Source organism: Labrus mixtus, chromosome 14, assembly GCF_963584025.1.
Source record: "Labrus mixtus chromosome 14, fLabMix1.1, whole genome shotgun sequence".
Lineage (NCBI taxonomy): Eukaryota > Metazoa > Chordata > Actinopteri > Labriformes > Labridae > Labrus > Labrus mixtus.
In genome coordinates, this window is record NC_083625.1 from 6,430,779 (window position 1) to 6,454,370 (window position 23,592).

At 40.0% G+C, this 23,592-nt stretch overlaps 1 long non-coding RNA gene across 1 annotated transcript in view; it reads left to right on the forward strand.

The window, feature by feature from the left end:
* Positions 1-3,597: 3,597 nt before the first annotated feature.
* Positions 3,598-23,592, forward strand: part of LOC132988894 (uncharacterized) — a 36,921-nt gene continuing 16,926 nt past the window's right edge. The window contains exons 1-2 of the long non-coding RNA XR_009675877.1: positions 3,598-3,936; positions 18,894-18,946. This is a non-coding gene — a long non-coding RNA (uncharacterized LOC132988894). The remainder of the gene's footprint in view (positions 3,937-18,893; positions 18,947-23,592) is intronic.

Here is a 23,592-nt window from a genome sequence, read left to right on the forward strand (position 1 = left end):
CACACACAGAGACGGTGTGAGACAAACACTAGATGGTGCTGTTTGATCACCAATATTATCTTCTGTTCTTCATAGTAAACTATAAAACCAGCACAATTGAACTATGAACCAGCAATTTATAAACTTCTCCATGTGGCTCTTAATTTAATTTAATGAAACTAAAAGTTAATTCTGATTGTATATTTGGTGATGTGATTCATCCAACTGGCAAGATGTTTTTTTTACAACACTGCTCAGAGCAAATAGCAAAAAACGAGATGTTGTTGGCTTTAAAAAAAGAACGCTTGGTATCCTAAGACTTTTAGCCAATATCAGCAAATGAATTCTGAAATAGTTATTTAGATTATTATCTCGCTGGTAGTGTGGAGAATTGTTTTAAGATCAGTCCTTCGACAACCTGCTGTCAAAATATGACATGCATCGCTCATGAATTAAAATCAGTAAAATAAACCAGCTAGGTACATAATGTTTCTGTTAGTAAACATTTTATCCGTGTGTTTCCCTTCAGGGGTCAGTGAGCTGTGAAGACCAAGACCCCAGCAGACAGCAGGTATGTGTCCTTTGATTCACTCATCTACATGGTACAACATTTTTAATTGACATTTTTTTACATATATAAACCATGAAAGACCCTTAACATGATAAAAAAATAGAACGATGCAAGTTATCTGATAACCTGACAAAGGCCATTTTAAATGTATTTTTTGTTCTGTATTTTATACGAGTAAATAAACAAAAATACATTTTTATTTTGATACATGTGATACAGGTCACTGATCGTTCAACTGGCTGTTTAGTTATTTTGTCTACCACATCTGAAATCTACTTTGAAGCTGTAAACACTGTGTAAACACCTGATGGCAGGTGACCTGAGCATTTTACCAGCCCCAGCCAATATTTACCCTGCATTTTGCAGGCGGCAGGTGCTAATTTCATTGCCTGTTGTGACTCCACTGGTATCATTTTTTATATCTGACTGTCACTGGCTCAGAAATATTGCCCTCCCAGCCGTGTGTCTTCTGAGCTCTATGATCCAAACTGATTTTTAGGCCACTATTGAGCAAATATACTATCGAAAAGAAAACTTATTTATATTTAAATTTCATTGTACAGTGTTCCCCTTGTTATTTTTATTTTTTTGTATTATACAGTGTATAACTTCTGTACAGTGTATTTTAATTTACTTAGCTGTTAATACAACTTATTTATTTTTACTTTTTTGTACTCTTTCTTTTTTTTCTTACAATGTTATTCTATTTTATATATAATTTTAACTTTTTTGTAGAAGCTGACTCAGGGAGAAACGCACAAGAATTCCAATGTACCTGTACTGTCCTGTACCTGTGCAAATGGAAATAAACATCTATTCTATTCTAAAGAGCTGTGTACCTGTCCAACCAACAAATACGAGTATATTATTCACTGTCCATTGAGCTCTGCTTTGGTCTTTGTCATATCTTTTTGGACATGTCCTAGTCATGAGTCACTAGATGGTCCACCTTACCAGCCAGTTGCTAACTGCGTCCCTCTGCTGTTTGTTGTTGAGCAGGTGATCATCATTGCTTTTATTGCTACCTGCTGCAGCTGCAAACATGTTGATGAGAGCACTGACAGTGATTTCAGAAATGATGCATGCTGTAAAACCAAAATTAGGATCTTAAAGATGCCAAAACTCTTTGTAGGTTTAGGGGTAACTGTAAAACCAATAGGGGGAATAACCCATTCATCCTTTACCTAGAAGTCTTATTCGTAGAGGGTTGATGTAGCCGGTTTAAGCGGACAGTGGGCGAGTGTGAAGACAGACAACCATTGATAATCACATTCACACCTACAGGCAGTGTGAAGAGGCCGCAATTAACTTAATGTGTATTTTCATGGCCTGTGGGAGGAAGCCTGACTGTTCAGAAAGAAAAACCTTTGAGGAATGGGTGTGGAGAACAAGCAAAACTCTACTCAGAATTGACCCAGTTAGCCTGCAGGTTTAAACCAGGAATCAACTCGCTGTGAGACAACTGTGCAAACCGCATTTCGATGACTGCTTTATAATGATTTGTATTACAAATTAACGGCATACAAACTTTCCAGACTGTGCCTTGTCCTCCAGTTTGAAATGTGTTGTATTCTGTGTCGTCTCTGAACTAAGGCTTGCACTGAGTTTGTTTGTCCTATCAGTAAACTAGGTTATAGTTGTTTTCTTATCAAGTGAGCTGAGCTGAGCTGAATCAGTGTTGTGAGGATTTTACAATCGAGAAGTAATAGCTGGAAATAATTTGGATTGAAAAACATGATTTAGATCAAGGAATGACCATAAGTCTGTTTGCTGATTTTAAAAATGCAAACTGCCTGACGTTATGTTTGCACAGAACATGTGACAGTCTTGTTTTTCGGTCCTACCCCTTATTGCTATGCTTCTATAATCAATACAGCTGTCAACACTTGTTGCATAACAGCTTACGAGTGTGAACAATTTAGTGAATGTCAATTTTAAAACACAAGACTGTGTAGAATGAGGCTTCATTGGTTGTATCAAGTCATATACAGAGTATTTATAAGAATGAGAGGCCTACTTAGTCAGTCAAGTAGGCAGTTAATAGGCAGTCAAAAACAAATAATCTGTAGACGGTGCAAATAACTTCTTAATTATTTTGATGATTTCAGATTCAGCAGTTTGCCTTTGAACAACAGAGCTAGTCATACTGACAACTAACAGGGTCTGACACAGCTGTCACGAGTTAGTGAGGCCACCTCATAGTGTTGAGATGGGTTTAACTGACTTCAGACTGCAAGAAGAAGGGAACGTGAGTGTGTTGCATCAAATCAGAAACTTTGCAGCCAGGTAAAACAGAAACAACAACTCGAGTATTATCTGCCTCATTTAGCAAATAAAACAGTCCGTGTCACTTTTATGTAACTCCCAATTTCTTGATTTACTCGACTTTAATCGACTTGTTTGATGGTGTGGCAAAAAATCCCATCTGCACCTATGGACATGGACATTACTTAGTTTTACAGAAATTGCACAAGTGAGAGCTGGCAGGAGCAGTTTGAGGCCAACTTTAGCCCAAGGGAGGCTCTAAGTACTGTTTCTCAACGTCTGCATGGGCCCTCCCCCTTTGCCTCTTTTTTATAATAAAACTTAAATATCACCATGATAGGGATTCTTGCGAGTCTTTCTGAGTTCATTATGCATAAAAACTGTCTGTTGTATAGAAATGTCTTTCCGAAGAACATTTTATAATGAATTCTTCCTGATTTTTGAGAAAGTTAGGTCATGATATAATGCTGCTCAGAAACATTTGTTTGAACACAGCTATATTTTGCATTTCTGTCGCTCAGTTTTTACCGCTGTTCAGGTCATTGGCTCAAAAACAGAAGTGCCATTGTTTGTAAACTGTAAAATTATTTTGTTCTGGACTTCTTGTCCTAAACTTGGCAAGCCAAAAGGAAAGAGCCTGTGTTACCTACAGCCTTCACTGCTTACATGAAAAACTGAAGAAACGACAACTCTTTGAGCCCTGCACTGTTCTGTCTTTGAGCTGTTTGGAAGAGAGGGAGGGGAGACGCAGGGAGGAGAAGGAGGAGGAGGAGGAGGAGGAGGAGGGAGGTGGAGAAAGGTTGGAGGGGAACCACTGGCAAAGAAGTTGTTTCATACTGAGCTGTTTGTATTCACTGAGAGTCACTGCACCTGTGTTTCAGAACTGGTTACTCACAGTCCAACTGGCTATTTGTCAACGCTGTCATGTCTGCAGTTCGTGCAGCAATCAGCAGGAGAGAAGCAGAAGTGGACCTGCTAGACTCAAAACAACAATAACTCAGAGCAAAGGATTTGTGTTTGGTGAGTTCCTGCCTCCATCTTGAGACGAAAGAAATCTTTGTACAACAAACTTACCTACCTGGAATGAAGGGCTGACAGCAAGCTGACTGGTGTGGACAAAGGTGAGTTACTCACAAACAGCTGACGTTACTCTGGTTTGTTTGGTCCCAACCAGGATCCGTAGAAAAGTTTCCCCATTTTGTTCTTACCATAATTTGCTCCAGTAAACTTTGCACGACTGTAACATACATACAGGGTGTCTAACATGAGCTGCTGTTACTCTCTTTGTGTAAGTGTGTATGCACAGGCGCGTGTTACTTTGTTGAACTTTATGATGAGTTGGCTGCTCTGTGGTTCATCTTTGGATCAGACTAAGCTGCTCTGGTTCTCTCATAGAGTATGTCTTGTTTTCTTTTGTTCATTTGTTCAGACATCTCACATGTCCAGAAATAAATACACACACACACACACACACACACACACACACTCTTCCACACACAGGAAGCAACAGGACAGTGTGATGTCTTCACTCCACAGCCAACAGGATTAACTCCTCCTAGTTTAGATAACAGCAGTCCTCTCGAAAACCAATAGCCTCTAGCACCCTTACTCAATTTATAACAGAAAATCATTAAGCCTGTAGTTTTTGAGGTAGATTATCTCAGACTGTTTGCTTTTAAAGTTGCAGCACTTTCTAAAGCTGCAGCTATATTACAGTAAACATGTACGTATGTATAGCTCAGTTGGTAGAGCAGACATCGAATGTACAGAAGCTACAGTCCTCATCGCACTGATCCACACACATTACTGTGAACTTCTCTGTCCGTGCCTTAAAAAGCAAAAAAAAAAAAAAAAAAAAACTTTCTCTCTCAGCATGTGTCATAGGGCTGCAGTAACAGATTATTTTAGTCTGGCGATTAATCGAGTAATCAGATAAGAAGTATTGCAAGTTCGGCCATTTTGTTTTTTTCATGAAATCACTAGCTTTATTCAAGAGAAATAGTAATATATAAAAGAGATTATAAGAAGGTCTCTTTATTGACCATAAACTTAATTTCCCTTTTTGAAAAACACGGGATGATCTTATCTTGCCTATATAAATACCATAAAAACTCGGAATTTCTTATCCATGCTTGTTTGTTTTGATTTGGAAGTGCCTACACATGTAGTGTTGCTTCTACTGCCCCCTATTGGCTTTATTGTGAAATGCATCATTGGCAATGGGTCTTTCAAAACTGCCATCACAGCTTTGCGGCTGCATCGATACTATAAAATCTGTGTCGGTTCACATATTGGCAAAGAGCCAATGACGATATATTGCCTTATCAATGTTTGAGCACAGGCCTAGAGCCACCACAGCCAAATTATTCTGGATTCGTCCCTTGTTGAACCAAAGCACTTGCAAGCACATCATGTTACGTCAGCCAGAGGCAGTAGGACAGAGGGTGCTGTCAATGAGTGCGTTTACATGGACTTGAGTACCCCGGTTATGAGCCTTATCCCGGTTTTATGATAAATACTGCTATCCCGCTTTCTGATAACTGCGTCTTATTTGCGCAGGTGCCTGTGATGTTTATTTTTTTACAATACAAACCGCCTTAAGTACTTTCCAACGTGACCTTTCTTGCTCCAACAGTAGGTGTTGGGAACCTGTTGTAGCCTGTTCACCACAGACTTGAATAGGGTCATCATTTTGAGGTTTTCTCCAATCTAAACTTCCAAATATATTTAATTATTTCAATACCAAAAGACAAACCTCAGTTTCTTCATCGCTTCTGAAGTAAGACGCTTTTGTTGCTGCTGCCTTGTTTGTTTTGCTGATACGTCACTTGGCTGAGGTAGTCAGCAGCTGTCAGAAACCGGGGCAAGGTGTGTTCATGCCACTGTATCCCAAGAGTTCTCCAGGTAGCAAATCGGGTTTCTCAAAATCGGGATGAGTGCTGGTCCTGGTTTCTGAAATCAGGATACAATGTTCACATGCACAAACACAAAAACGGGATACATTAAAAAACAGATCAAAACCGGGATACTCAAGTCCATGTTAAAGCACTTAATGGGACAGAGGCTGTTTAGGAATCGCCTCAGCCCTAATGTGTACGTTGTGTCATTTTGATGCTGTCAGATGACGCTCAAGCCAGCCATCAGCTACCTTTAGATTATTCGGTTTTAATGTAGTAATGAAAAAGAAAGGTTTTTGGATTGAGTGGGGACATGTTAGAAGCACACAGCAGATGTACATACTCAGAGTTATGGCTGAATGAACTCTTTGATTTTTTAAAAATGTAACAATGTAAGTAAGTAAGTAATGTTATTTCACAGCAATTTTATCTTGCAGGCCTTCTTGACAGCATAAATGGATCTTGATAGACAAGGCCAGAATTGATCACACTGACAGTAGTTCAAATCTAAATCAGCATCCTTGGTTTTCTGTGTTTTGGCTGTATAAAAGTTAATCCGACCTAAACACAGCTGTAGAGTCGGTTCACCAACAGTCATTTTTGGACTAAACTGTTCCGAGGACTCTCTGAGTGGAAAAGCCCACATGGGAACTCCCTAGAGAGCCACATGTGTTTTTTGTTTGGATTTGGTTTTGATATATAAGGCATAGAAAATAAAGATGGAGAGACGTAGTAGTTGAAGCTGTAAGCATGTTACGTGTTGAAGGTTGCATGATTATTGCTAATATAAAAAGCAGAGAGTGAATTCAGACTCCACTGTCCGTCCATTGGTCTGTTTTTTAGTCAAACTTGTAAGCCTACTTTTTTAATCTGCTACATAGGTTTTAAAGATGATGTTTTCTGTTGCTGCCTTGGTCTATGTAATGAACAGAGACACTCACGTTAGGACAAGTCATCATACAAAGCTTTCAATTAAGAAATTGTTCCAAGTTCCTGCAGTAAAACAAAACAACTGAGTAAAAGTTATTTTGGTCTAAATACACTTTTCCAGACTCAATAGTGTCTAGACGTAACATAGAGCTGTGGAATATGATATCTGAACATTAATACATTTCCAAAATGGAGATGTGATTCACAAAAAGACCTGTCAGTCAAGCGATCTGTCCTTCCGTCATTCAGGTCTTGTTCTTATTTGGGACTGGTGAGTCCATGGTGGTGTCCATATGCAGAGTAGGTTACTTTTGATATTCCTCCCCTTAGAAACTCTCTCCAGCTCCTAAATCCTGAGTTTTCCCAGACTGTATGAGATATATTATCCCTCCAGAAGGTTCTGGGTCTTTCATGTGCTCCCTTACAAGATGGACTTGTTCATAAAAGTTCCAAAGGGTGGCTCACAGGAGGAATCTTTTTTTGTGTTGCCCATCACCTCACGATGTCTTATGTGATTTGTGGGAGCAGTGGCTTTACTCTTTGTCTTTAAGGTCAGATCCCTCTACTGTATGATAAAGTACAAGGCCAGCATCAGTGGGCCAGTCTGGACACAAAAGGACTACCTGAGCAGACGGGTTGAGGGACAGAGAAAGAGACCTGTACTCTAAATGAGCAGTGTCATTCTATTCTGACGCATCCTTGCAGCGGGCTGTGTCAAAAATAGACCTCATCAGTTTTCATCATCATTTCAACATTTAAATGAACTAATTATCAAAATTATAAAACACAATGTTCGTTGAAAAGAGGTCCTGGACATTGAAACCTCATTTCTGTCTGTATTCAACCAATTATCAAAGCCTAGATGAAAACGAACTCTGAGTTGACCGTAGTCAATACGAATGGGCAAAACAGACCGGAGGAAAAGAAAAATGTTTACCCACGAGTTATTGATTCAAGTATAATTTACATTACGTTATTTCCAGCACATACAGCAACAGTTCAGGAGCTTTCAGTAGCAGTTCCTGCTTCCTTATGTAGCAGTCTTTGACATAACATTCAGTGTTTCCACAGCAACGATAAAAGTCCCGTTACAACTATAAAATGAATTATTTCTACGGCTTTGTCGTAGTGTTGGAAATATCTGAGGTAATGTAAGTACTCAACAATAAAATATAAATAACATAGGTTTAGTCAATTTGTCATTAATTTGGATATTTTAGTGAAGAAAATGTTCATATTGTATCTTAAAAAAATGTAATAGAGGCACTGCAAATAAGTAACAGCAAAAATGATTTACAAAAAAGTTGTGGGGGTTGTTTTGAAGAGAAGGGCATGTTTGAGGCTCTGCGTGCTTCACATTCTTAGCTGCTGACCTCTGTGGAAAATAACAACAGCCGGGCTTGAAGGTCATGCTGCAGTGGCCAGTGGCTGAGGCTGAGTGGTTAGTGGTACCACACTTGATGTTTGTGAGCCTATTCTGCTCGGTATTATAGGATCTGTTGAGGAGAAAATTGCACAATGTTGAGGAAAATGCATACCACACACAGTCACCTACTAAGTAAACACTATATTTTCCATATTGCACAGCTGAGTCTTCAAGTCTGGCAGTGTTGAAGGACACCTTTTCCCTTTAAATTGTCTATCCCTTGCATGTTGGCAGTGACAGTGTTGGCTATCGTGTTTTGATATCGAGATATTGGAGCGTATTGTCATTAGCAAGCCAACGCTCAAACTCCATATGTGGCATTTTCAGGGTAGACAGATATATATGGAATGAAGAAGGTGCTCACTTCAGGAGGAGCATTTATTATTACAAGCAAAATGACAGTAAAGAAATCAGACCAAACACTTAAAGGTAATATAAATTTGTGTAAAGTAAAAGACGTAGTAAACCATCAGAAGCCCGTGTAAAGCTGAGACAGCAGCTAAAGGACAATGTAAAACAAACAGCATTTCAGATTTATCCCTAAACATAGACCAAAGCATTAGTAGAAGTGAATACTTCAGCGTGGGCTGATTGCGTATGAAGGAAAAAACTCTTTCATAGAATGTTTTTCTGTGTATTCCAATATCGTGATTAAGCGTTCATGGGAAATAGTGAAAGTTTATTACTTTCCTCCACTTTCTCTGCTCATATCCTCTCCTAAAACACCTAATAATGTCCACATTTTCAAAAGCATAACTGTCACATTTGACTGTTGGTTTGGTTGTGGAATTTATTTAGTTTCTATATCTAGAAAATAAAAATTACAATCTCTCCTACCATGTATTAAATGGTTTTTGAACATAATATTTAAGTATACGTTACAAGCATACATTTTAAGTTGTGTCTGTGTCAAAACCATATTGTACCAGACTGTAAATATTAACGAGTGACGTCAGCCATCTGTTACTGCAGGGGGCTCCGGAGACTAATCGGCAGCAGCCGCCATGTTGGAAATCCTGTCTCAGCCTAAATTTCAGTCAACCTAACGACAGGCTGAGAGCTGGAGCTGAGGCGGGTTCTAAGCCTCCTGACATCACGCCCACCTGTCAATCATGTCAGCTAAGTGCCTAACTATGGATAACACATATCGTTCATAAAATCAAAACGGACCGTTTAAAAAAAATTCCCATGAGGACGATAACTAATCAGACCTATTTTGTTTATTTTACCAGGCTGTAAAAAATTTAATTTATGCTGTAAAAACTGGCTTTTTTGTGAATAAACGTGTCCCTGGAGCCAGCCTCAAGCGGACACTCAACTGACTGCAGGCTTTTGCACTACTGCATTTGCTTAATTTTTCAAGAATGGAGGTGGCTGCTTGGTCAAAACAGAAAGTGAACGACGCTTTTTTCATTTTACAATTTTTTTTGGTGTGTTTAGAATCAGGTTTTCATTAGAGTAAGTGGAATCAGTCTCATTCATTTATAATTGTGCAGCTCTGTCATAAAAGCAATGTAATAAAAACCTTTATAAAGCTCACATATTTCAACTTCCGAGATGTCAATGTCACATTTAAAAAAAGCTGAGAGTGGTAATCCTGTTTATAGAACATTGAATCTGTCTATCTTAGATTTGATTTTATTGCAGAGGAAGTTTAAACTCATTTACATGCGAGAGACAAATTGGTGCTGGTGCTTCATATTCATATTTAGAGATATTGCATTCAGAAGTGCCTTCGACCTGACACCCCAAGTATTAATGGATATCTGTGCAAATAGTGCATATTAATGCCTTGTGAATGCGTGGATTGGTTATGTGCTTTGTGTTAAGACAGCGGGTAAAGATGGCTGGTCTGAGCCTGCTCATTTGTTGAGGTAGGACAGCCCCTCGTAAAAGAAACGACTCCAATAAACTAACTCCTGGTGTGCCTGCCAGACCACACGCTTGCTGTCAGCTTAAAAATACGACCGTACTGCTTCCCTTTTTCTCTTCTCACTCTCTGCCCTTTTGACCTGCTCGCCTCTCTTCTTTTTTTCTATCCATCCTTCTGTCTTTTGCTTTTCTTCTCCTTTTCTGTCTGTTCTGATGAGCACTTCCTTTCCCTTTGTTAACAACTGTCCATTTGTCAGATGATTAAAACATGTTTTTTATTGTCAACTTGCATAAAATGATTACAGTGATAATTTAATAGGTGCAATACCTTTGCATATATCCGCAAAAAAATATTTATTTTTCCAACTATCCTTATAATCTCTGCTATCCATTAAAATGTGTAAGCAGTGATTATTCTAAACTTTGTGCAATTCCTTAAACCTTGGAAAGTCTATTCCAATAGTTTGAAACATCCAGTGAATAAGTCATTACTATGTTCATACAGTATTGTCTCCTGTGATGTATATTCAGTTTTTGAAATGGTTGGAAACAGGGATTGAGACTGGAAAAGAAGCCCTGACTGGGTAGTGATGAGTTATATATTTCTATGAAATATCTAGTTGGGATTATGTTTAACATGTCATTGTGTTGACACCAAGTGATTTTCTTAGAATGCAGAAACAACTTCGAGACAGAAATTGCTGTGAAAGATAGGCCCATTGACTGTGTGTTATCCGTTCACTGGACCGATAGCTGCATTCACTGTAGTTGAAGAGGTCTTTATTACAAGCCTGATCATTTTCGGCTCTGTGGGGCCTCACTGTCTCAGTCCCAGTAACCTGGTGTTTGCTTCTTAGAAATCTGGCTATTGACCAGAGAACGGGACCAAAATAAACAACATACTGAGAGGGATTAAGAGTGTCTGAGAGCTTCTAAAATTACAGCCCTCAGAACATATCCAGATGTTGCTGTCCTCATCCTCCTCAGGTAACGCACGTGACAGAGCCGTAGTGTGTGGAGCGGCCCAAAGAGGCGAGAGCGGCCCCTGCGGAGCCCCCCCCCCCCCCCTGGGTGAAGCTCTTCACATTTTTTTTCCATGCTGGACTCCAGCTGCTGTGATCAACCTGCTGGAGACAGAGGCTCTCACAGGGTGGAGCAGAACAGCTCTGCGTCTGCCGCTGATCACATTCTGACCTGGTGAAAAATACAGAGAAAACACTAGTATGAAAAAATACAACTGAGATTATTAATTATAACACACTCATCAACATGTATTGTTTTTTTATCCAGATTTTTTTGAGGGAAAACTGGAAAGCATTTAGTTTTTTTGTATTCTGTCTTGCAAACCTAAAAGGTTTGAACTATTAAACTAACTTGAAATACATGAAAATAAATCCCTCTGGTGATAACTAATGGCACAATTTAGCCCTGAATCGTTTGCAAATTAATGAGAAGGGTTATACAATAGATGGACTTCATAATATGAAACAATGTGAAGAGAGAGTTAAGGATGATGACATGCAGCAGAGAAGCAAGGTCAGATTCGAACCCACGGTTGCTGCACTGAGCACTAAAGCGTCTGTATATCAGGTGTGCAATCAACCACTGAGCTAAAGCAAGTTTAAAGAGGAAAAATAATGACATAACTGTGGTGGTTGGGGTTGCATTATGGGAAATGTAGGACATGGTTACGACTTGGAAAAATACATTTCTCCTTCTCATGCATCCCTTTGTATCATTGTATGCACCAGTTTTGCCTACAATTGTGGTAAAGGCTTTTTTGTTGGGTTGTGCATCTGTCATCCATTAGTCTGTTAATCCATTGCATAATTATAAATATAAAATAGTCTGGAGAGAAAATCTACTAATTTAAATTCTGTCACAGCAACACCTTAAGAGAATTTAGATTCAATCTGGGACTAAACCTCCTTTTGTACTCAAGGGGAGCTGATTGGACTGTAAGTGAAAGCCAAGAAACCACACACTTATTATGACACCTTCCCAAAAATGTCTAATTGGATAAACTGATGGTTTCATTCAGGGCACGAAAAACAGAAACTCTCTTGGTTGTGTCCCGACAAATAACGGTAACCACCAAAACGTATTCTCTAAAGTCACACTGTACTTGTCGGCAGATACTCTGGTACTTCTTACTCCAATCCCAACTCTGGTCATAGTCTTTTAAAGAATTCAGAGTTGGTACAACAAACCTCATTTCAGATGAATTCCTGGATCAAAACACCGGCTTTAGTTTTTCCTGTGTAAATCACAAGATGTTTGCAGTATGCACACGAAGAAAAGATTGGCATCCATAATAGTCATGAGGAAATAACAAATATTGATATATGCTGCAATGTCACATGTGTGTCTGTCTCAGGAGTGAGAATACAGCAGCAGAGTCAGCATCATATCATTACTACCAATTGGCCATGGTTAGCCTCTGCATTGTGCCTGATCCAAGAGTGAAAATACAGACCCTTGTGCTAGAGTAAGGAATTTGATCTGCTTCCAACATGTGGGATATGGTTGCAGTGTACATTTTCAAATATGTAGGCAAATAGGCAGAAACGATCTCCTACTGAAACGCAAATCAGGAAAGTTGTAGTCATTCGCTCTGCCTTCAGGACCACCCTGACCCAGAGTTTTATACTGACCAGTGTTCCCTCATGCCGGGAAAGTCTATTCAACTTCAAACTTGCATGAAACCAAAGTTTACTTCAGGGTCACAAACTTCTGTCAGGTCAGCATTATAAACTTTATGAAACCAAACACTGGTACTCTCTATATGCGGCATCTAATCTGAAGTAGGGGCGTGTGGTAAAACTATATTAATACCAGAACCGGTATAACATTATCGTTACCAGTTTAAAAACATACGTTTGGTTGTAGTGCACACACGATGTAACACCGATTACTCAGCCTACCCGCCACAATAGCGGTTAAGTAAAAGTAGCATCTCACATGCTCGCTGACCAAAGGGCACAGCCTCCTCCTCATGTCAGAGCGATTGTCGGTGTTTACAAGGAAAGGGAATTCTGGCAGAGAAATTTGGTAAATGTGTATTCTCCCCTGTCAAAGTTTTTAGCAACAATAAGTGGGTGTGCTTCTGTGCTGCAGTGTGTCTCTTTCTGTCTGTCTGGAGCTTTAACATAGGCAATGTGCTGAAATGGCTTGATTCGGTGTCACTTGAGCCCAGTGCTGCACAGATTTGCATCTCCGTTACAACTGCTCAATCTGCTGAACAAGTGTTTTGTCTGATGTCTTAGTTGCGTGTCTTGAATCCAATATAGCCTAATTAAAAGAAGCGGCGATGGCTGTGACTCGTGGTCAAAACTCAGACAAATCCTGGAGAACTTCTCAGATGCTTTCTACAGTTTTTGGCTTGGAGCAATTTCGAATGAAACTGCACACTGTATGCCCCACATTCTGAAGAGCCTATTTTAACACTACTATTTATGGAATATTCTATGAAGAAATCTAAACTGCTCTCTCTTTGCCCCAGTGTTGTGTTGTTGTTTGTGTTTGATTGACAGCACTTGGCATCCTGAAATCGTGCAAGGCTGCAGAGAGACACTGTAAACAACAAACCCTAACCCTGGGAACTGTGGCTGAAGATCCATTGACATGTTTAGTTAGATATTATTAGCAGTTGTTTTTATAGGTAAAGACCACACAGTATCAAGGAAGAAATTTCATTGCAGGACTGCAATAGGGATGGGTTTTTGGAAAGGACCCAATGATATGATATGTATACAATACTTTCCAATACGCTGCATATTTGACTAAACAATTAAAAGTGGTACCAGGATACATTTTGCTGTATTATTGAGTCAAAGCTATTTAATTCAGAATTTCTATTTTAATTTATTACAATGTAGGGTTTTCACAACACCAGAATTGTAATCTTGTAACAATTAAACAATATTAATACTTATTTCAGTACAAGGGCAACAAAAATCAGTCCTGGAAACCCAAAATTCAGAACATTCTTGTTTTTAATTACCAGTCTGCACACAATGCTGGTACAGAAAAAAAAGCACTTAACACACCAACTCATTTGAAATACTGTTAACATTTACAAAACGCATAAATTAGGAGGATTGAAAATATATATCTCAGTTGAATTGTGGTGGTGTCTGTATCAGCACAGACCCTGGCCTCTGTCTGTACTTTCATGTCTTCTCATCATGTTGCTGCTCTTTGGGACATTTCTGTCGATACCTCTTCTCTGAATCTGCACATAGTCGATACAGATCGTATTCTGACATCAGTGCATCAGTGATGTTTGTCAGCAGGGCAGATATCAGCCAATACTGATGTTCAACCATTACATTGGTGCATTGCTAAAAATAAAGTTCAAACATTTTCTATCAAAAGATCTAATCAGATATTAAATGTACTGTCATGGGTTTGGGGCATGGAGAAATACTTTAGGCATTGAAGCCCCCCTCAGGATAAACTATAGACCCTTTCACATAATGAAACTGTTTTCTTACTCTATCTGCTTGCCAGTATGTTCTTTTTCACTCATTTGCTGTTTCTTTGAATACGTCAGACTACTCTTTCTGTAGCATTGATATAAAGGCAACAACTGTCACAATAGCACTGGACACTGCTGCTTCGTCTGCCATCTTGGATAAGTTCAAATATTTCTCTCTGACTTCTGCAGTCATTTTTATGTCATGGCTTTTCCTCCCGAGAACCCCTTCCCTTCCTGAAACTATATGGTGTGCATGTGGGAAAGGGGCTCATATTAACTCTGGTGATCCCTTAATTTTTCATCTAGTATCAGCATGGATACAGAATGTCAATTCAGATGCTAACATGTTAATGAGGATGTTAAACGTGATCAACATGAACCCTGCTGAATGTCACTGTAACCACTATGAGTGTTTAAACCTACTGATTGAAGCATTTAGCACATTTATGTCCTCTCACACTGCTACACCCTTCCTTCCTTTCTTTTTCTGCTTCTATTGTTCACTGTGTCCCTCTTTTTTTCTTCAATAATAATGAATACTAATTACTTCTCTTTTTACAAATATCAACATTGACAAATTGGATTTGGTGAGTTTGGATATGAGTTATTTTACAATAGTTGTGAATGTTGAATCTGTGCAACGAAGTAGTTGTGATCTAAAGTCGCAATGGCCACAATTACCGACAACAAGTCGCAGATTGAAGAGTACCAGAAGTTTCCCTGAACAGGGCCACATTGTGCCTGATCATTTACCTCTCACAGTATTTAGACATAATTGGCTGCAGCTGTTTCACCCTCTGCAGAAGATAGGTGCCTCTCGTTTTTTGGCACTGAACTGTCAGCTGTAATGAAATGTGTTGGATGAAAAATCTCAGCGTATGTTTCTTCATCATCTTAACAGAGATACAATTGTCTGCGTAGGCGCATTCTGCTTTTCACGCAAATGTAAACAATCACTCGCACTTATGCAAGCTGTACCTAACTGGCAGTAAATGAAACAGAGATGGGCCACCTGGTTCCTGTGTGTTTCAAAGAGCTTTACTTTTAGGGCGAGCCTCACTACTTAGTTAAACAAAAGGGCCTCCATGTTGGTCCTCTAGACAAACACACTTTCCTGAGAAAACACGGACACAGTTACACTTTAACCTGCCCAGGGAGGCCACAGCTACATCCTCCCGGACAGTTTAGGTCAGACTGGACCACAGTTCAGACCTGCAGCGAGAATCATGCGCTGCACGTGAAACCATGCTTGCCTGTCAAACAATGGAGCCTTTGACGATCATACCACCCCCCTCCCTCATCCACAGTACAGTCAGAGCACTGTCTCTCCAGGGCTTGGGTGTCACTCCACATCTCTGCTGTGCTGCCCTGGAGCTGACCAGCTGGCTTCTAGGCTCTGGGATGTGAGAGCAGCAGCACAGAGGAGCTACAGTCAAAGTTCAGACCAGATTAGCCCAGAAAAGGGGCCAGCAGCCCAGCCCAGCTGAGTCCAGGCTATTCCTGCATGAATAACTTGATAAGCTTGGCCACTTGAGAGGAGGTTGAACCGGTCCTTTTTAGTCTGACCCTCCCTGGATAATCTCAGCTCTGGTCTGGCCCCTAGGTCCTACTCAGGGAGACTTGGGACTTTGACTTTGGCTGCTCTGTGAGTGCTGCTAGTTTTACATCCAACATCGTGCACACATTTCAATTACAAATGTATGCAATTTAAAAAATATATATTTTGATATATAAAGTCAACTTGAGTCTATATTTAACATTGAATTTATGAGATAGGATGATTGAGAATATTTAAAAGCCCTTTAAGCACAAATATTTTAATGCAACTTCATGAGTTTTCTTTGGCTCATGGTGAAAAATAATTTTTACACTTTTCATTTCACATATATAGTGCGTGTTTTACAAAACAATATATTTACATAATACCCTTACAAAAGTAAATTGAATCCAAGAAAGGCTTTGAAATTACATTTACATCGATTTTTTTTACAACAATGTTGTCTTCTACTACTCATTATAACAAGACTTTAGCCTCTACATACATGTGCTACATTACAGGTGCTGACGTATGTTTAGATCAGACTGAGTCCATACAGTTATCACATGTGATTCTTCAGTATCTCTGTGCATGATGGACACAAAGTGAGAGGGAAAAGCAGATTATCACTATACCTATATTACTAGATAAACAAAAGGTTTGACTGGTTATACAAGAAGGCAAGAATCTGGTTTCTTTACTTTTACCATTATGTCTCTGTGACTGTCAAGATTTATGTACATGAAGGGGTTAAATTAAGTTAAAAACTTAAACATTTGAAACAATGAATAAAGGATTCTTATCTCCCTGGTAGATGATGAACATAAATGCAAGCAATGAGTGTTATCTGATGGTGTAGTTATGCCGGGCTGCCACCTCCCCCCCGGCACAGCGTCAGTCATGTAAACACACAGCGCTCTGGAGGAATGCTGGACTCTGTGACCCCCCTGCCCCGAGTGCTGTTACAGTGCATTGAGTTCAGCCCGTCCCATGCTGCGCCTCCCCAAAGCTCCGCCTCACCCTATCCCAGCCTGAGGCCCCACAGGGTGGAAAAAAACACACCTCCCTCAACCAGCACAACAGCTTCCTCACATACATGCACATACGCAAACATGAACAGACACACACATACCACACACACGCACATATCAAGACAGACAAGTGCTCAAGTACTCCCTTTCTTCAACCCCCCCCCCCCAGCTGTCAGAGGTGTAAGTTCTTGTAGTTTCGACAGCCTTGTCTTTTGAAGTTTTCTAGCTAGGCATTGGAACTTACAGCCTCCTTCTTCAATTATCATCTTGCAGAGTGAACAAATCCTGCCAATTGTAATAATACAATTTCGAAAGCTTTATAGACTTTTCATTGAAAACACATGAATTTCATTCGTAACCTTGTCAGCTCCTTATCTCTTTTATGTCAGCATTTGAAATGAACAACAAAAAACACAAGTTAAAGAAAAGGCAAGGTCATTCTATATTTTCCTAATCCTCCCATACATGTACTGTAGTTTGGAAAGGCAAAGTATTTGTAGTGTCAAGCAGACACTGCCCTCTGCTGGAGAGCAAACAGAGAAGAAAGGACAGGTGGACTGAGAAAAGATGTTGGTTTTATTAAGTCACACGCCGAGTAATGAGGAACACATGTAGACAGACTGAAACCCAGGACTGATAGAAATTCTATTGTTATCTCTAAAAGTTGCATACCAGCTGTAACCCCATTAAATGGAAGTAATCATTGATTGCAGTGAAGAAAAAGTAAACCAAACACTGGTGATTAACACTCTGCTGCACCGCATCACATTAAACACAAGGGGCCTGACACACGGGTGCAAGTCTCATACACACAGATTGCATGTGCATGGACACACATGCGCTCACAGAGACACAATCACAGTTAGCCGTTGTCTGAGGAAACGAGGAGCTGTCTGGTGCCATAGCAACCAATGCGGATATCCCACCCTGCTAGAGTGATGAGAAAAAAAAAACAGAAGTGGCAATGACAGATTGACAAGACCTTAATGAGATCCTACACATAGACATGAACAAAATATATCTATCTATCTATCTATCTATCTATTTATCTATCTATCTGTCTCTCTGTCTGTCTGTCTGTATATCTGTCTATCTGTCTGTCTGTCTGTCTGTCTGTCTGTCTGTCTGTCTATCTATCTGTCTCTCTGTCTCTCTGTCTTGCATCTTTCCGTCTGTCTGTCCATCTGTCTGTCTGTCCGCCTGTCTGTCTGTCCGCCTGTCTGTCTGTCTGTCTGTCTGTCTGTCTGTCTGTCTGTGTCCATCTTTCCGCCTGTTTGTCTATCTTTCCATTTTTCCATCTGTTTGTCTGTCTGTCTGTCTATCTACTATTCTGTCCTTTAGCTTGTCTGGCAGTTTGTCACAGTGAGACTAAATGGGGAAGTGGAGGCATCAAAGTGCGACGATGGCGACTTCAGGGAATCTGAAAGAAAAAAAAACACAATATAAGAAATAGAATAGCAGAGTGTGGGTGAGAAAAGGGGGGTGAGCTCAAACTGATGGGTTTGGAGAAATGAAACAAGGCAAGAAGAAAAAGCCTCGGACTACTCTCTGGGGCACATCTTTCTGTAACAAGCCTGAAAAACACAGAAGCTGCCGCAGTCTGCACCAGCCTGCCTTTCACCAGCGTGACTCCCGTTTGAACTGCAATCTCATATGTAATACTATTATTTTGGCCCATATACCAGATTACATAACATGCCAAGCCAAACCCTGACCTCAATCTGTTAAACAGCCACACTTGCTGTGATAAAAATATTAGACTTCATATCTGCTCTGAAGCATGTGGAGCACCAGAGCAAAAAATAGTCAGACATAGAGCATTGTTGTTGTAAGGCAGTGTTTGATGAACTGGCCAGCTTAGTGTTGCACGGATGCTGTATTCATTATTGTTTTTGCCTCCCTTAGGTGGCTGGATGAAATTTTGTATGGCATGGAAAGAAGACATCGTGTTCTAACCGGTAAGTCGGGACTTTGAGCATTAATTCCCGCAGCTGGCCTGCAGGTGGAAGTCACACCCACTGCAGTGTGTGCTCTATACACAGTGTGATAGCACCAAAACCCAAATCTCCACTCCCATTTTTAGCAGTTGTTGCTGCCAGGTTGGGTGTGATGTGACAAAGGGACAGTTTGTTGAGACCCCCGCCACCTTTATAGGAGTCTGTGTGAGTGAGCATCTTTGTGTTTTTGTTTTCTCTCAGTGTTGTTGACGCTATTTATGTCAGTAGTGTACAGCAGAGTGACTCACAGCACTGGCATGACCTATTTTATTTTTATTTTTTTTCGTACCACGGTGTCATTGTGAGGTCTCTGTGTCTCTGTGCAATGCCTACTGTAAAGCTTTGATGTACTGCCCTGAAGTGGGTCTGGAGAGAGTATGTTCAGTCTGAGAGGAATGATTGAGACTTCAGCGAGGCCATGACTTTGACTTATCTTAAAAAAGTGGATTCGATTTAAACATGTCTCTCTTCCTCTTATGGAGTGGTATGACCCCTGGTCTGTGATCATCATAAGGCAGATAAACCCTCCGAGTAAGCTTAAATGAACAGCTTTTCAAAATCCCTTTTTCCTTCAAATACTTTATCCTCATATGACCTAGTTTTACCGTTTTGATGTTTCTTGTTGGTATAAATGTACACGACACAATTTGCTTAATACAGCACGAACACAAACTAAGAACAGATCTTTTAGCCATCGGTTGCACTTGACTAACTGAATAAAAATCAAGGGTACTGAAAGGCATCCACTTGCTCCACTGTCCCCATTCTGCCTCTCTGTTACCTGGGATGGCCCCTACTTTCTCCTCCTCCTCCTCCTACTCCTCCTCCCCCTCCTCCTCCTCCCCCCCTCTTTTACAAGCGCAGTCCCACCTGATGCACACATCTGCTTGCCCACTCATCTACGCCACAGCATTGGTGGGTGATTGGTGGGGGTGGAGTGGGGTCCGAGCGCCAGCCAATCGCACGCCTAATCGTGACAGCGTTGGAGTGATTTGACACATGTGCTTAACCAATCAGAGAGCACTGCAGCAAAGAGAGCAGTTGTACAAAAAAAAAGAGTTGTAAAAAAAAAAGAAAAAAAAAAAAAAAGAGTTAGTGCAGTAAGATTTTATTCAAAGAGGGAATTTTCTGTGTGGATGCTGTACCCCTGCATTTCACAGTGTTCAGTATTTGGCTTCAACATTTGAATGTAGTGACAGAAACTCAAGTGAGACAATGTAACATTTCCGTTTTACAGTAGATGTTTGAATATTCTCTTTGTTTATATGTAAATACTTTTTTGTTTATAAGTTCACACTGTAATTAAAATCAGGCCTACAGTACAATCAACACCTCACCTGCCTGTCCTTGGTTGCCTGCGGAGTATTCTTCCTTTCACTATTAAGGGAGGACAAAGGAAGACACATTTGAGAGGGGATCTTTAGTCTCTCCCACTCATTTACTTCTTCATTTCCATCTCCTTTGTATTTAATCTTACTGTTGATCCTCATCTCACCTTGATCTTAAATAGAATCATATGATTGTCTTGCACAACAAACATGAATGACAGCCACATGATCATCCAAAATGTGACAACAATCCGTGCTTTTGATTGAGGAGAGGAAGAATAGAAGTGGTAGGGGCACTGTGAAAGAGGTCAATCTTTTTTCTGCTGTACAATTGACCCATAAAGCTTTATTCCATCAGAGACAAACTTTGATGTGGACTGCCTTATTGTTGCTGTGTTGTACTCCAGCTTTAGTGTCTGCCAAGTCAGAAAATGACTATGACTTTGTCTGACACTGTGTGGCAGTACTGTCTTCACTGCTGCAGACATACGCTAGCCAGACAGCAGTAGACAGCCAACAGAGGACCTCTCTATCAGCGTATATGTCACTTTTCCCCCAGGGCTGATGTTCCTGTGCAGTGTAACGAATAAATGAGAGGATAATATGTCATGTGAGCTTAAATGAGTTGCTGCACAGCTTTACCTTGTATGGTTCTATGTTGGTGTTGCACCAGATGGACATAAGTTTATTACATTGCTCAAATATGAAATATCAAGAGCACTGTCTATCTTAGAGTCATTTTATGTTGGTGTGATTTGGCGCTATATAAAAAAATATTAATCTACTGATCTTTTTTTTGTTGCCAAAAATTCAATTATAAAATTTAAATCAAACAAAAATAACCTGGTCAACAGACGATGCTTGCCCTATTGACAGACATCGGGCAAAAAATGTGGCATGCACCAATTTCAGTTGTCAATGTGCATCTGGTGTGTTGCATAAAAGGAGCAATATGTAAGATACCAACTGAATTAAATCATAAAATTTCCTGTAATATATCAGACATTAAGGAAACATGCTTTGTTGAAGTGTTGACTTCTCTGACAACAATGATGCAGCCAATATGTCCTCAAAGTTAAGAATCCGGTCCGGAACGGTTTGCTTTTGTTTTGACCAGAGGAAGTAGGCGGTTTTAAGGCAACCCCCACAGTCGCTTTGGACCCCCCTCAGATTGCCAGATATGAGACCAGTTGTCACGGCAAACCAACAGGTGTCGCAGGGATGAAAGCAGGCAAGCAAACTGGTTTAGATTTGACTTATTATTATTATTCACAAACTGCTGTAATAGGCTCCTTATAATGCATATTCTTTGTGCTCCTTGAAGCTACAAAGACAATGTGATGTCCCACCTCCAGGGCAATGTTTGAAAAAAGGCCAAATTTAAGTTACCCAAATAAAATTGTTTGTCTAACATCCTCATTCCGGCTTTATTTAGATTTAAGTTTGAAAAACGTGATTGATGAATGCAGCTTGTGTTAGAGTCTCATCGAGGAGGGAGACTACGGACCACCACTGTCTGTCAGCCCACTGTCTGTCCCTCCCTCGCAGCATCACAGCCTTAGTTCATGACTCACACTGTGATGTGCGTGTGTGATTTTTTTGCGTTGTACGCCTGCTCTGGAAACGCTTAGCAGCGTACTGTATTGTGTAGACTTGGATGGCTCTGTGTCTCTTGTCCTCATCACTACACACGACGATGACAGGGATTGTGATAGATTCTTCCTGATTGTGTGTAATGTGGTTGTGGTCAGGGACGTGATTCATGCTCACCACGAGTGAAAGTTCAATCTGAGTCATCAGACAGACACAATGGTTCAGGAAACCACAGCAGTGTCCACACACCCTTATGGTGTAAGCGCACACACACACACACACACACACATACATACATTCAAACAAGCAACACAAAAAATCAGTTCCTTGATCGATGAAATTAGGGTTTTTTTTCCTGCTCATAATGGCTTAGCACAGTCCTGAATGACGTCTCTTGTGGTTCTGGAAAGACACACCTCGGTGACTTTTCTGATTCATAGCTTTGACAAGAAAGCAGAAGAGACACAGTCAGTGTTGAGTCATTTCTCTGAACTACTGACCCACAGTTGAAGAAGAGGACAGTGACACTAATTATGCTACTTTAGTCGTGTCTTGATTATGAATAACAACATGTATAGAAAGGCTAATATCCCAATATATATGTACCTACCTCTTTGTACCTGTTACCCCATCAATCAAACAGTATGACAGTTAATTAGTTTCATTTGTTTCTGTTTATCACTCATTTCATAATACAATCATTGTTGCAGTTAAAACTAAATGATTAAAATGTAATAGAAGACACTGATAGACTGAACAGTTTGTACTTTTTTAATTATATTTTTAGAATTAATTAAGGATGGTGAGGAAACGTGACATGTTTTCAAATGTATGTTTCTTCACTTAACATTGGATCTTAATGGGTGATTGCTAAAACAGGCCATTTGTGTGAATATGTGCTTTTAAACAATCTGTAAAAGCTTTTAAAACTTAACGTGGTGGAATACATACAATACCATGTCTTTACCTGTTCAGTTAGCTCCAAGTTCTTTTTCTCATTTGAATATCTTGTCACTGGAAAGAGAGACGATGTTGTTTGTAGACACAAGCTTTGACAGGATGACAGAAACAGACATTCGATTTTGTGTTTGTAATCCATTTGTCAGCGTGTCGAACACAAATGTCTCTCAGTCTTGTTACACCACTTTAAATCAGATCTTCTTATCAGGTGTTTGTAAACAGTAAAAGCAAATGAGCCACTAAATTAGCTTTCAAGATCAGAGTAATCCAGCTCTCACCAGGATTGTTAAAATTAACTTTACGGTTTAATTCAATATCCTTTATGAACCAAACACTCAAAATCATCTGACATATTCAATAATATGAAAGTTGATATTTTGTGTATTAAGATGACTTTAGTTGTTTATTATCACCACCCGTAGACACAGAAAAGTCTTGTAAACCAACACCTGACGCTCATTAAGTGAAGAGCAAACCTGCAGAACACGCAATGAGAAACGCGTTGATTACTTTAATGTTTTATATACATTCAACTTTCAAATCAGTCGGAACAATCCTGCTGTGCGCTGGATTACTCTGATCTTGAAAGCTGTTTGTTCCTGCTCTAGTTGCACCCCGGATGAGTAACACGGCTGTGCACAGGGCACCCATCGATCCTCGAGCCACTATCAAGATTTAACGCTGCCTACTTCACCCAAAACTACTTACCAAACTTACAGGACCACA